Source organism: Marmota monax, unplaced genomic scaffold (assembly GCF_021218885.2).
Source record: "Marmota monax isolate L192 unplaced genomic scaffold, Marmota_monax_Labrador192_F-V1.1 WCK01_AAM20220418_F8-fsc00002, whole genome shotgun sequence".
NCBI lineage: Eukaryota > Metazoa > Chordata > Mammalia > Rodentia > Sciuridae > Marmota > Marmota monax.
The window spans coordinates 38,368,170-38,383,319 of NW_026693571.1; the positions used below are offsets into that span (position 1 = coordinate 38,368,170).

General features: G+C 40.5%; 1 long non-coding RNA gene across 1 annotated transcript in view; it reads right to left on the reverse strand.

The window, feature by feature from the left end:
• The window catches only part of LOC124102621 (uncharacterized), a 52,724-nt gene extending 38,134 nt beyond the window's left edge, over nucleotides 1-14,590 (reverse strand). The window contains exons 1-3 of the long non-coding RNA XR_009228171.1: nucleotides 14,143-14,590; nucleotides 13,606-13,720; nucleotides 6,638-6,723 (exon numbers count right to left, since the gene is read on the reverse strand). This is a non-coding gene — a long non-coding RNA (uncharacterized LOC124102621). The remainder of the gene's footprint in view (nucleotides 1-6,637; nucleotides 6,724-13,605; nucleotides 13,721-14,142) is intronic.
• Nucleotides 14,591-15,150: the final 560 nt, after the last annotated feature.

A 15,150-nucleotide genomic window follows, 5' to 3' on the forward strand; every position in this document is an offset into this window, starting at 1 on the left:
CCAGGCGAGCGCGCTACCGCTTGAGCCACATCCCCCAGCCCTAAGAGAGTTATTTCATTTGAAAGAAAATCCAAGAGGCTCTGGGAGGACTTGCTGATCTGGCAAGCTCCCCTTTGCCCTGGTTATACATTTGAGCCATTTCTTCCTTGACCGATTGACACATGCTAATTAAATGCTGTGGGCAAAGACACATACAAACACTATGTATGAATGATAATTCAAACAATAAATACTCCCCTCTATCTCTGCCATCATGGTAAGTTGCACACTTTTTTTTTTTTACAGAAAATAAAGGAATATTATAATGTCACTTGCTGAACACTCTTCTTCTTTCAAAACATTTAAAACATTTAATAACTAATTTGTACTATATGATTTTAAAACTGACTAGCAAATTAACAAAATGGAAAAATGGAAGGAATTCAAACCATATCATCTTTTCATCTTTTTTTTTTTTTTTTTTTTTGGAGGTGGAGGCTGGTATCTGCCCAGGGCCTAGCATGTGCTGGGTGAGTGCTCTACCACTGAGCTACCCCCCCCCCCAGCCCTCAAGCTAGATGTGGTTTTTGAATGTGCTCTTCATAAACCAGGAATGATCCCAAACCCTGAGAATCCCAGATGTTTGAACATCTAATCTGAACCAGTTGCATGATGATGAAACCCTTTTGTCACTTACTGGATCACATCAAATGACTTCTTTACTGCTACTGCTAATTGACCAAGAGCAGCCTTGGCTAACATCACGATTGACATTTTCTTTTCCCATAAACAGCAGCAGAGGAGCACTCCTCTGAATTTTTAAGGATGTTCTTGCTCTAATGACTCTTCTGTGATAATTCCCACCAGCACCTTCACTTCTGAACAGGGGAAATTGCCAGGGAGGCCATTTGACAAGTAGGCGAGTAGCTGGTCTATGAGCTCCAAGGAGAGGTCTGGAGAAGGATTCAAACCCGCGAAAACAGGTGAAGGGCCGTAGGCAGAGGATAATGTGAAAGAAGAGATGAGAGCACTGGAGAAGTCCAGCACGTCAGAACTGTGCTGCGCAGGAGAGGCCAGCAAACAAGCCAGAGAGGAAACAGCTGAGAACAGGAAGGGAACTGGGAGAATAGGGGCCAGGAGGAGCCAGCTGACCAGTACCCGGGAGGTGGAGATGCTCCCTCCTTTCCAGAGGAGAAGCTTGAATGCAGTGCTAGAAGGGAAAGCCACATGGAAGCTTGGTTTTAAAGTTCTGTTTGGCCAGGCACAGTGGGGCATGCCTGTAATCCCAGCGGTTTGAGAGGCTGAGGCAGGAGGATCTTGAGTTCAAAGCCAGCCTCAGCAGTGAGGCCATAAGCCACTCAATGAGACCCTCTTTCTAAATAAAACATTTTTAAATGGGCTGAGGATGTGGCTTGTGATTAAGCACCTCTGGGTTCAATCCCCAGTAGTGAGAAAAAAATAAAAATAAAAGTTCTGTTTAGTCCAACTGTGTATAAAGTTTAGTTTACAAGTAAAATCCCCCTGACTGCCAGGCATGGTGGTATGTGCCTTTAATCCCAGTTACTCATGAGGCAAGCCTGAGCAATTCAGTATGACCCTGTCTCAAAATAAAACATGAGAGACGCTTTGGCTGTCGTTTGGTGGTAGAGCACTTGAAAAAGGCACTGACTGGGCTCAACCCCAACACCACAAAATAAATAAATAAATGAATCTCACTGAAAGCACAAGTCTCAAAGTCCCAAAGTTAAGCAAAATGTCTAATATCCTGTAAGATCCTTTATTTCTGGAAGAAAGAAAATAAGTCATGCAGAACTTGTAAGATAAAGGATTTGGCAACATATATAGTAAATTTCAGTAAACAGATCAAAGAACAGGTTTTTGTACTAGTGGGTGGATTTATTTACTGTTAAATATTTCTGCACAAAATCTATGTACACTATAAGTGCAATTATATTTGAACCGTGCATGTGGGAGGTAGCAAGCAAAATGAAGGAGTTTTTTTTTTTTTAGATTTATATTTGCATGGGTTTTTAAAAATCGTGATTTTTTATTATGGCACTATTATTTTTTTCTAAAATGAATTGTTATGCTTTGGATCTTAAACGTCCTCATGCTTAAAATGACCATGCTTGCTTGCCTATTGAGAGATTGTAGAACCTTTAGAGATGGGGCCTATTTGAAGGAAATTAAGTTACTGAGGTTTACTGGGACCCCAGTATCTTCTTTCTCTCTTTACTACCTAGCTGCTATAAGGTAGGTAACTTGCTATGTTGTTCTTCCTCTCTTTACTACCTAGCTGCTATAAGGTATGTTCCTTGCTATGTTGTTCTTCCTCACTACAGGACCAAAAGCAGCAGAGCCAATCACCCATGGACCAAAACCTCTGAAACCATGAGCCAAGGTCAGTCTTATAAGTTGTCAGATAGTTTGTCATAGTGATAGAAAACTAACACATGAATGAAAGGAAAAACTTTATTTCACGTGATAGGGAAAGAAAGGAACTCAAGTTTCTGTAGTTTCTGCTCAACAGGTGTACATTTTTTTTTGCAGATGAGAAATCCCCAGAGCAGATGGGCCATAAACATCCTCAGGTCACCTGATGAATCAGCAAGGGAAGAACAATAACAGGTCCCTCATTATCTTGTGTAATTCTTTTTTTTTTTTTTTGTAGTGGGGTACAGAGGATTGAACCCAGGGGTGCTTAACTACTGAACTGCATCCCCAGCCCTTTTTTAACATTTTTTATTTGGAAACAGGTCTTGCTAAGTTGCTTTGGGCCTCCCTAAGTTACTGAAGCTGGCCTTGAACTTGCAATCCTCCTGCCTCAGCTTCCCAAACTGCTGGGATTACAGGCTTGGACCCCCACACCTGGCTCTTGTATAATTCTTTTCCCACTGTTCCTTACTGTTGTAAAATAAGCATTCCTAGTAACTCTAAAATCTGTTCCTTACCTTGCTCCCTAACAGCTTCCTCACAGAAGTGTCAGAGTTGGCCATCCAAGGGCCACAGCATTATCTACTAATTTTCCTGTTGGACTTTACAGGAAACTTGATTCTGTGGGTTTGCTTCTCCAGGCAGCTGCCTAAGCCCCATCTGAACTAGCTGGGGAAAGACATTAAGGGGACAGCGAGTGACCTTAATATTATCAGCTAAGTCTTTGATATTGAATTACAGACAGTCCCTTATTTATGATTTTCAACTTTAGAATGGTGGGACAGTCATGTGCCCATTCAGTAGAAATCATATTTGAAATTTTGAATTTGATCTTTTTTGATGCTCTGTGCAGGTGCTGGGCAGAGGCAGAGAGCTAAAGCTACGTGATTGCCAGGGGAAGCGACCCATGTTCCACAGCACACTGTCGCTGAACAGCGATGCTTGGGGGCTCAGAGAGGCTAGGTTATTATGGGCAGTTTTTACATAAACCTTTTCCAAGTTAACGATAGGTTTACAGGAACATGGCCTCATTGCCAGTTGAAGAGCATCTGTATCGATGCCTCTGCCCACCCCCTATCCTGCCCACCAAATCCTTCTAGAGACCAGAGGTGGCCTGGATGAAGGAAGAGAAGGCGTAAATGGAAAGTGGACAGGCGACAGTGGACCCACACTGGCCTCTTGGTGTTGGCAAGAGCAGCCTTAGCCCGGTGCTCGTGGAGGAAGGGCTCTCTTAAGATCAGTTTCTACTTAATAAGCACTTATTAAATGCTTTAGGTGACCACTGTTCATTGCTGGGCAATCTTAAATGAGCTTACTACAATAATTAATTGGGAGAGAAAGAACAATATCGAGATGTGTCTTTTTTTTTTTTTTTTGTATCAGGGATTGAAACCAGGGTACTTAAACACTGTGCCACACCACCAGTTCTCCCCTTTTTAAAAATATTTTATTTTTATTTTATAGGTGGGCACAATATCTTTATTTTATTTTTATGTGGTGCTGAGGATTGAATCTAGTGCCTCATGCGTGCTATGTCATCTACCACTGAGCCACTGCTGTTTTAATATATATATTAAAATATGTATTTTATTTAGAAACAGAGTCTCACTGAGTTGCTCAGAGCCTCGCTAAATTGCTGAGGCTGGCTCTGAACTTGTGATTCTCCTGCCTCAGGCTCCCCAGTTGCTGGGATTACAGGCATGTGCCACCATGCCCAGCCCAGCCCTATTTTGATTTCTAATTTGAATTACAGGGTCTGTACTGCTCTGCTGTATGTCCTTTTGAAATGAAAATCACTCTGAGAGAAAATAATAAACATTGCCATGGCTCTTGCAGAATTTAGAAAACTCAGACCACCTCCTCTGAGCCCCTCTAACACCTCAGGCACAGTCTCCCCACTCAATGAGAGGATATTGACAAGAGGCACAGGGCTTTCAGATTCAAACGAATTTCAAGATCCCTTTCCATGCTCCAAGATAAAAACTATTCTTAGAATTGCAGATGAGCAAAATCTCCCTCTTTTCAACTTTAAAAAGCTGTTTAGGGCAAATCCTTTTTAAAATTTTTTTTTCTATAGTGAAATTATTATTTCTTATCCTTTCTCATTATTTGTTTTATTTTGGAACCAGCTACTTCTTAGTTACCGTGACATCCACTTATGTTTGAAAGAATATAATCTAACATCAGCCAGGAGTGATGTTATTTGAAAGGATGGTCATTTACTTGCATTAAAACAAGACATAGTTTTAAATGTCATGTTCAAAATGGGCATAAACATCTTTAAGGAACCTGTCCATTATGACATCCGCATTTCCTTTTAAAATAAGTCGATTTAAAAACTCATTCTCCTTTTCCACACCATTTCTCAATGCTGCTTTTGAACAAAAGATTCTCAGAAGGATGTAGAGAAGAAACATATTTTTGATTTAGACAAGATGTTCATGAAAGAGCTACTAGTATAAAGTAAAGGTGACATAGTCTAGCAAGACCTAGATCAAGTCTTTCCAATCCTGAATTTCCTCTCCCATAAAATGAAAGATAATAAGAGTTCTCACCTCCTGGAGTTATTATGCAGTGTCAATTGATGGCAGATATTATTATGAGAGTGCCACACTTGAAGTAGATGCTGATGTGTTTTGGGAGTTAATACCCCAACTGGGACCCTAGAGATAATCCAAACCTGTAGGGTCATGAGATTCAGTGTCAAATTCGCATTCAGTGTTCTAGCTTATAAAACATGAAAGAAAGTTCAAAGTTTGGTGGGAAAAAAATAAATCTTACAGAAAGTCTTTTTTTAAAAGAACACTCACTTAGTCATTCAGCAAATATTTATTGAAACCTAGTATGTACCAAGTATTGTCCTGCGTACTGGGATTGAGATAAACAGTGTTGATCTCCTTGAACTTAGAACCAGCAGAGGAGATCATGACTAATCAAATAGCCACAGATAAATAATACAACCTGGAATAAAAACTCTGACTTTTTCTTTATCTTAGAGAATAAAACAGATGTCAAAAAAGATTACAAAAATGTAATTTTGTCATTTCTCAATCTCAACCCATCTTGTAATGGATCGTTCTGACGTTAGTACTTGGAGTCACTTGTGTGTGGCATTAAGATAAACTGTACCAAAGACATCCTGAATTTTCAAAGTTGGATTGAAACTTGGAATCCTTAAAACAGCAATCTGATGAGGCTCTGAAGCTACACTTCCCGTGAGGGCACGCACTCATTTCAAGGGCTGGAATCCCTGCACGGGAAGCCTGGGGTGGAGTTTGGGGCTGGAGGCCTAATGACAACATCAAAGGACAAAGGCAGCTGTCCTTAGCCAGGGAAGTCTAGGTCAGAGTCATGACAAAAGGAGGGACTAGAGGACTAGGTCAGGGCACCCAGAAAGCAATTTTCCAAGGGAGCCACAAGTTGTCATTTGTAGACAAAGAATGTATCCAGAAGGCTTTGTCCTGCATCCTCACCACAAGGCTGTAATTTCCAAACTGTAGGTCATGACCCATTTGTGGGTCACAAAACAAATTGTGTGAGTACTTGCAGCATTTTTTTTAATGAAATAGAAAAGGTTCAAGTAGAATATGTAAGTTTGGAGAAAGGGTGAGGTGGTCTGCATTTGGGTAGAGGCACTAAGTGGCCCTGTGACACCCAGATCAGTTCAGTGGAAGGAATTCCCCCAGGGACATCCAATACCCTACTTTTCTCTCAGTATGGTCCTTCTAAATCTAAGACCTGCTCCCCAGCAGGCTGTGCAAGGACGGGGCCAAAATGCAGAACACCTGCCTAAGGTGAAGCTCCGGGATCAGTCTGGAATGTCCCCCAAAAGTTCATGTGTTAAAGGCCTATTCCCCATCCAAGGCACTGTGGGGAGGTGGTAGAATCTTTAAGAGGTGGGGCCTAGTAGGGGGAAATTAAGTCGTTGGGGGCATAGCCCTGGAAGGAATATCAGCCCCTTCCTTTGAATATCTCTTTGCATCCTGACCACCATGAAATGAGCAGCTCTGTTCCACCACCTGCTCTCCACCATGATATTCTGCCTTACCACAGGCCCAAAAGCAAGAACCAGCTGACCATGGACTGAAACCAGGAAGCAAAACAAACCTTTCCTCCTTTTAACTTTTCATCTCAGGTATTTTGTCACAGTAACAGAAAGCTGACCAGCACAGATAAAGCTACAAAGTCATAAATAACATATGTGTAGAGGTAGCTTCCTTCTCACCTTAGCATCCTCAGACTGGGACTGCTTTCCAAACACCATAAATGTCTTCAGTTTTACATTCTCACTTGATAAATACTTCTTTTACTCTGATTGGAAAAAAAAAAAAAGCCAATTTATCTAAAACTTTTCTCAGAGGGTTAATCATTATATTTGCAGATGTAATTTCTAGCTTCAGATCTTTCCACCTTGTTTCTGGATGGTAGAATTCTCGAGGAAAGGGAAATGGATAACTGGTCTTTTTGGGATTCCAAAGAAGACTCCTTGATGATTAAAGAGGAGTGCTGGAGTTCAGATCTGAGATGTTCCCCAAAGCTCATGTGTTAAAGGCCTGGTCACCAGCCTGTGGCACTATGGGGAGGTGGGGGACATTTAGGTGGTGGGACTAGATGACGGAGTTAGGTTACCGGGGTGTGCCCTTTCACTACTTAATGGATGCACGAGGTGAATGGCCTTCCTACATGCTCCCTCCATGATGTACTCTCCCACTTCAGGCCCAAAGCAACATCACCAAGCAACCATGGGTTAAAAACTCCAAAACTTTGAATAAAAATAAAATTTTCTCTATTTTTGAGTTGATTGTCTCAGGTATTTTGTCGTGGTGACAGAAAACTGACTAACACAGGGAGGAAAAGTCAAGAAGTGCTTTGCACATTGATAAATGGTGTGGTCACTTTCCTTTGAAGGCAACAGTTGGTGGAGAGGGCAGTGAGAAGAGACTCTTCCTGGGGAAGCAGAGAGAGAAGCTGTGGGAAGGAAGAGCTACTGCAGTCCTGAATGGTGCCGGCTCTCACCCTGGCAGGAGTGGTTATCTGCAGAGGCAGACAGATTCTCAATCCAGGGACGCTCGGATGCGGCATCCACTGTGAAGACGGATACAGAATTCTAGAATAACTGCTTATTTCTTTGAATTGACCCACCCTGGACCCACTATTTCAGCCTAAGTCTCTGACCTACCCTTTAAGAATTAAAGTTCTTCCAAAAGTTTTTTTGGTCAAGCCCAGTGGCCTCTTCTTTTCCTATAGAGATGGGGGCAGGGTGGGGGGATGTTTCTTTAAAACTCTTACATAAAACTTGTGTTACGGAAAATGCAAGTATAGCTGGGTGAGGTGGCGCTCACCTGTCATCCCAGTGGCTCAGAAGGCTGAGACAGGAGGATCGCGAGTTCCAAGCCAGCCTCAGCAATGGTGAGGTGCTAGGCAACTCAGTGACACCCTGTTTCTAATAAAGCACAAAATAGGGCTGGGGATGTGGCTCAGTGGTTGAGTGCCCCTGAGTTCAATCCCCAGGAACAAAAATAAAAAAGAAAGAAAGAAAGGGAAGGAATAAAGAAAGAAAATGCCAGTGCTTATAAATTAGACTCAACTGGGTAGCCATTTTTTTTTAAATGCTCATCACTGGGGCTGAGGTTGTGGCTCTTGGTAGAGCGCTTGCTTCACAGGTGTGAGCACTGGGTTCGATTCTCAGCACCGCATATAAATAAATGAATAAAATAAAGTCCATCAACAACTAAAACAAATATTTCAAAAAATTGCTCATCATTGACTACTGTGAGCCCTTGGGTTAGAGAATAAGTTAGGACCCTCCAAGGATTGCCGTTTCTTAACCTGGAAATAGAGGAAATGATATATCATTTGTTGGATTGTTGTGAGGATTATATAGTATAAAATTTATAAAGTGCAAAGCCATTGCTGGACACCCAGTTAATAAATTAATACGTATACTGTTGTCACTTTTGTGTCACCATTCCAACAAGCAGCTACAGGACAACCAGAACAGAATTTGCAACTTTTTAAAACACCAGCGTTGCCGGGCGCAGTGGTGCACGCCTGTAATCCCAGGGGCTTGGGAGGCTGAGGCAGGAGCATCACCAGTTTGAAGCCAGCCTCAGCAAAAGCGAGGCGCTAAGCAACTCAGTGAGACCCTGTCTCTAAATAAAGCACAAAATAGGGCTGGGGATGTGGCTCAGTGGCCAAGTGCTCCAGAGGTCAATCCCTAGTACCCCCCCTCCAAAAAAATCCCACCGGTGTTAGTCATAATACAAATATTTTGGAACATACAGAATTTATAATTCAAAATGAGGTTTTTAAAATCTTTTTAGTTGCTTAGACAAGTGTGTGAAAATTCTGTGTCAAAATCAAAAGACATACTTCAAACCCTGCTTTAATTCCTGAGTGATTATGGAGTCTAGGACGTATGCAAGCATTTTCCTTTTCCTCCTTTCCTCTTCTGCTGTTTAGCCCTCATCTGCTTTATTTAATTTTGGCTTCTCTACTGAGGTTAATGTGAGCGAAGTTTGGAAGAAAGGCTTAAAATATTATAAACATTTTAGATTTAGAGCTAGAACATTCCTTAGGGATTATCAGTCTAATGTTTTCTTTCTTTTCCTTTTTTCCAGTGCTGTGGATTGAACCTAGGACTTTGGCCTGTTAGGCAAGTGCTCTACCCCTGAGCTGCATCTCTAGCCTTCGTCTGATATTTCCTAAGTGTTATTCATTAAAACAATAACATCACTGTTTTGTTACATGCTTCTGTCATTTACTTGATTAAGAAAAAAAAAGCGGATTTGATTTAAAAAAAAAAACAACAACTAAATACCCAATTTTCTAAGCAGTGATAGTCTGTAGTATTCAGAAACATCACAGGTTTAATAGACTCAGTAAATATAGAACTTAATCATCACATACATGTAAAATAAAGATATTGTGTCCACCTAAAACTAAAAAATAGATATTAAAAAAAAACAATAACAAAAGACTTGATGTATTAAAGAGTTTTGTAATTTAAAGCCATCTATGTGGGCTGGGGCTACAGTCAGTGATACAATGTGTGCTTAGCATGCACAACTACCCATGAACCACCAAAAGTCATTTCATATACTACCAATGGCCTGGGTGACACACTTAGATAAACTCTAATTACATGTACCCTCATTTTTAATTTTTTTTTGTATTGAGGATTAAACTCAGAGGAACTCAATCACTGAGCCACATCCCTAACCACCCCCGCCCCCCATTTTTTTTTTTTTTTTTTGAGAAAGGGTCTTATTTAGTTGCTTAGCACCTCGCCATTGCTGAGGCTGGCTTTGAACTCACCATCCTCCTGTCTCAGCCTCCTGAACTGCTGGGATTATAGGTGTGCTCCATGCCTTCCAATGTACCCTCATATTGTTTTGTGAGGACACTAAAACCCAGGAAATTCAAGTCATTTGCCCTGAGTCTCTCTATGATTGAAACTCTAGTAAAAGACTTGATGGGGGCTGGGATTGTGCTTGCCTACCATGCATGAGGCACTGGGTTTGATCCTCAGCACCACATAAATGTAAAATAAAGATATTGTGCCCACCTAAAACTAAAAAAAATAAATATTAAAAAAAAGCAATAACAAAAGACTTGATATATTAAAGAGTTTTGTAATTTAAAGCCATCTATGTGGGCTGAGGATATAGTTCAGTGATACAATGTGTGCTTAGCATGCATAGACCCTAGGTCTAACCCTAAGAGCAAAAAAAAAAAAAAAAAAAAAATAGTAATGAGGAGCTGGGGGTGTGGCTCAGTGGTAGAGCACTTGCCTGGCAAGTGGGAGGCACTGGGTTTAATTCTCAGCACCACATATAAATAAATAAAATAAAGATCCATCAACCACTAAAAATTTTTTAAAAATAGTAACAAAAGAGAGAGGGAAAGTGAGAGAAATAAAAAGAAAAAAAAAACTAGGTATTTTAAGTATACCAACTTTTCATTTTCAGGTTTCCAAGTTTCCAGTATATGCCCCAAGATTCAAGAGAGTAGGCCAAATAAGAATTGGCCTTAGTGAAAGAGAAAACTACTTGCATGTAGTCCCTTCCAAAAATATATTGAGATGGGTCTAAGGACAAAGAACTAGCTTTGGCAATTTGTTTATCTCATGAAACAACTTGAATAATCACATGAGCTCATCCAAGAGTTGAAAGGCATTTACCTTGTGGCTTAGGTGTTTTAGGAGCGTGATCATACTGACCTGATTAAGGTCAGCAACACTGGCCTCTTCCTGACCCCGAATGCCTTGTGCATTGAAACCCGAGTGTTAGTTCCTGTTTGCACCATTGTACCTTGTTAGAGAAGGTATTTCTATTCTCTGGGGACTGAACAATAAGCTACTGTATGTTTGGTCTCTAGAGTTCATTTCTTCATGTTTTCATTAGTTTTATTCATAAGATTCTATTAGAGTCAATTGTTAAATAGCTGGAAACAACCCCAACAAAGGACAAAAAGTTTCTTCAATAAAACAAGAACGGCCCATCCCCTGCCCAGGCTTGAAGGACCATAAATTAGTGTAATAAATTGCAGAATATAAGCAAGTAACTTTTCTTCTTACTCTCCTAGGGACCTGGGGTTTGTTAATTCCATGTCTAAAACTAGGTCAGTAACATAGTAAAACAAAACAAAACGAAACCCTACTAAATATGAGTTGAAGTTCACTGTTTTGAAAAATTATAGCCCATCTAGTTAAATTATCATTATCATTCAATGTGTTCATTTTGATGGATTCAGTTTATCTTGCATTACCTGGAATAATTTTTGTTAAAATTGTTAATAATAAATATCTCCTTTGAGACTTGCCTAGTGAAAAAAATTCTCTTTCCACTTGTGGAGTTTATGGTTAAAACATTCTTCAGTTTGTCATTGGACACAATTTCATTGTGGAACCACATTTCCTTAGTGCTTAGAAAATCCTAGAATCCCTTTCCATGTATTTCAAAGAAAGCATTCAAATATAAATCTGTTTTAATTCATTATTACAAAAAGCTCATTAGCCCAAAAGTGCAAAATTTTAGAATATGTCCGGTCATATAATTTGTAGCCAAGAACACAAAAGCACATACACCACTTCATATTTACTAAGAATTAAGTATTTGGCACGGGGTAGTTACTAACAAAGACCAGAGCACATACAGTTCTCCAACCACACGAGGAATTTGGCCATATACATTGGAGCAAGCCCCAATCTTTTTGAATTTTACAACTTTTAAATAAGCAACACAAAGGAAAGCATGATAGGTTGAAGGAAAAGGGCATTTTGGGGTAATTAGAATGTATTGAAAACACATGCCAGTACTTTCTTTGGTACTGACAAATGGGATCAAACCATATTCTGAGTTTTTGCCTTGTTTCTTAATCCTACTTTCTAACAGTCTGAAAATGCATAGGTAAGGAGGAGGTAGGGAAGGGAATCTTGTTAAAGATATCTGTTTTACAGCACAATGGGTGGTTATCTTGTTTTGAATTAAATGCTCCGTGAAAGACAGCTGTTCATTGATTCTGATTCTGTTTTTTGGTTGTTTTGTGTATACACACACACACACACACACACACGCACACACCAGGGATTGAACCCAGGGGTGCTTAACAACTAAGCTATATACCCAGTCCATTTTTATTTTTTATTTTGAGACAGAATCTCACTGAGTTGCTTAGGGCATCGCTAAATTGCTGAGGCTGGCTTTGAACTCATGGTCCTCCTGCCTCAGCCTCCCAGCCACTGGGATTCCAAGTGTGTGTCTCTGGGCCCAGCTACTCATTGATTCTTTTTTAAAAAATTATTTACTTATTTTTAATTTATATATGACAGTGGAATACATTACAATTCTTGTTTCACATATAGAGCACAGTTTTTCATATCTCTGGTTGTATACACAGTATATTCACACCAATTTGTGTCTTCATACCTGTGCTTTGGATAATAATGATTATCACATTCCACCATCATTTCTAACCCCATGCCCCCTCCCTTCCCTTCCCACCCCTCTGCCCTATCTAGAGTTTGTCTATTCCTCCCAAGCTCCTACTCCCTATTCCAGTATGAATCAGCCTCCTTATATCAAAGAAAACATTTGGCATTTGTTTTTTTGGGATTGGCTAACTTCACTTAGCATTATCTTCCCTAACTCCATCCATTTACCTGCAAATGCCATGATTTTATTCTCTTTTATTGCTGAGTAATATTCCATTGTGTATATATGCCACATTTTTTTTTCATTGATTCTTATACACCTGCCCTCTCCCTGCCTTCTATAATGTTTGTCCACGGTGATTCTCCCAGAACTGCTAGAGTAGCTTTTGCTATTCTTTAAATTCTGTAAAACAAATGCCCAACCCTCCCTCCAAGGCATTGGAAGAACATTCCTCTAACAGTTGCAAGTCCCTCTATTACACATCAACGCCCGTTCATTCTGTAAATGTCAGGACAATTCTCCAACTACTCATTTGCTTTTCGCATTTCCTCTTGCAAACTCAGAAAGCAACTACCATTTCTTCTGTATCCTTAACACTAGATTGGAGTGTGTAAAACAATGAATGATATCAGGAAAGAACTTCTGTCCTCCTTTATGTCTGGAAGAACAGTTTTAGGAACTGTGGGACCCTCCAGGCAACACTGTCCCTGCCTGCGCTGCAGCCCCAGCCATGGCACCTGCAGAATGCAATTTTGCTGTGGATGAGTACACACCTACCAGGCCATGCCAGCCCTCAGAGCTTGTATTTAAAAACTAGACAGAAGGATGAGATCTCTGACTTACAACCAAGAGTCGTGTTCTGACAGTGCCTTTGTGAATTACACAATTTTAATTAAAGCAACATGAAGACACTGCAATGGAGTGAAGAAAAGGGAAATTTTTTGGCAATAGAATGTATTGAAAACACATGCCAAACACTTCCTCCAATGCTTGGAACCAAATACTTCTCTCAATATGGGATCAAACCTCTCTGCTTCTCCTTCTGTCCCTTGGGCTGGGCTGTTTCTCTCTGTTCCTTGGGCCCTCTTGGACCTCATGCTTACTTTGCCCATTCAGGACCTTGAGTTTCAGAAGCCAGTTTGCCTGCTCAGAGGCTACACTCTGTCATTTCTTCTAAGTGGATATTTCCAAGTTTTCTATTGGCTAATACCTTCCTCTCCCTCTTCCTTTTGTGTGGTCTTATTCCCGTGCCACTAACCTGTATCAACGGGGAAATTTAGTCCTTCCTCCACCCTCTGCCATCTTGCACTGACTCCTGTGCAGTTCCCAAAGGCATGAATTAAGGAATTCAAAGGTAGATTCAAATTCTGGATCTGAATGAGAAAGAACAGTGTAATTCTGTGAAGAAGAAGGGAAAAAAAGTATTTAGGTAATCAATATCCTTGAAAGAAATCTTTTAGTTAGAGGAGAGTTCATGCTAATGGGTATTTCTTAGTATTGTATTAGGGAAAGGAAGTATTTAGAACCTCAATCTAAGGAGGGAAATTAGAGAGGGTGGCAGAGGCCAGTAAAAACATTTAGAAGGGTTGGAAAATGGGATCCCTAAGAAAGATGAGGCTGTAGGGTATTTATTTGTGGCAAGAAATTAATTTGCAATTGCATAACCTCCGTTAAGAACGTGATAAATACTACGTGATGAGTGCTGGGTTGGCTAGTTCTCTCATTTTCTCTGTTCAATAAATATTAGGGAAGATCCAAAAAATATTAAAGAGAGCATATTCATTCTAGCACTTACTGAGGGTAGAGGAGGCGATGATGTAAAAAAAGCATATCGTGGCGATAAGGAAGAGCTCCTTGGGAGTTGCCAGACCGGTGTCTCCCAACGCCCTGTGTCCTCTTGTGTCCTCAGCAGGTCCTAGCCACTGTCAATCACACTTTTCATTGCTTACAACTGAGTCTTAACTAAGAAACAACAATCAACACACTGTCAGAGGAATAAATCATGAAACTGGTCCAACTCTGAGACCCATTAAGTCTACCTTGAAGAACCTACTATAAGAACAAATTTTAAAAGGTCACCTCTACACACTGGCTCACAGCAGCATTATCCAAATTGTAATAACCGGTTGCAGGGGTCAGCCGGGCCCAGGAGCCAGCCCCTCTCCTCCAGACCCCTCCCCCCTCCCATCCACTGGGGCGGGGCCCTGGCAGCCACACCTGTGTGGGACAGTCCCACCTCCCCGGTCTCAACTTGTAACCAGGAATAACTGCATCTGACAAAAGCTGGAGTATGGAAACTGTGAAGCCCCCTTTCCCTACAGGGAGAGGTAAGGAGGGTAAGAGAAAAAGAATGAAGGAGACTCACCAAAAGAAACACAGAAAATGAACGGGCTGACAGTTTTCTGGTTCTTTCTAGACTCTCACCTGCTTTTCTGCCCTTTGACTCCATGGAATACCCCTTTATCTTTAGAATTAATCACACTTTTGGGGGCTGGGGTTGTGGCTCAGCGGCAGAGCACTCGCCTAGCACGTGCGAGGCACTGGGTTGGATCCTCAGCACCACATAAAAATAAAACCAAATAAAAATGAAGGTATTGTGTCCAACTACAACTAAAAAAAAATAATAAAAAAAAAAAGAATCAATCACACTTTTCATTGCTTACAACTGAGTCTTAACTAAGAAACAACAATCAAAAATTGGGAAAAACTCAAATACCCCCAATAATAAAATGATTAGATAAATCATCACATGTCAGCATGATTTATTTATATGTTTATTTTTATTTATTCTTTTTTTTTTTTT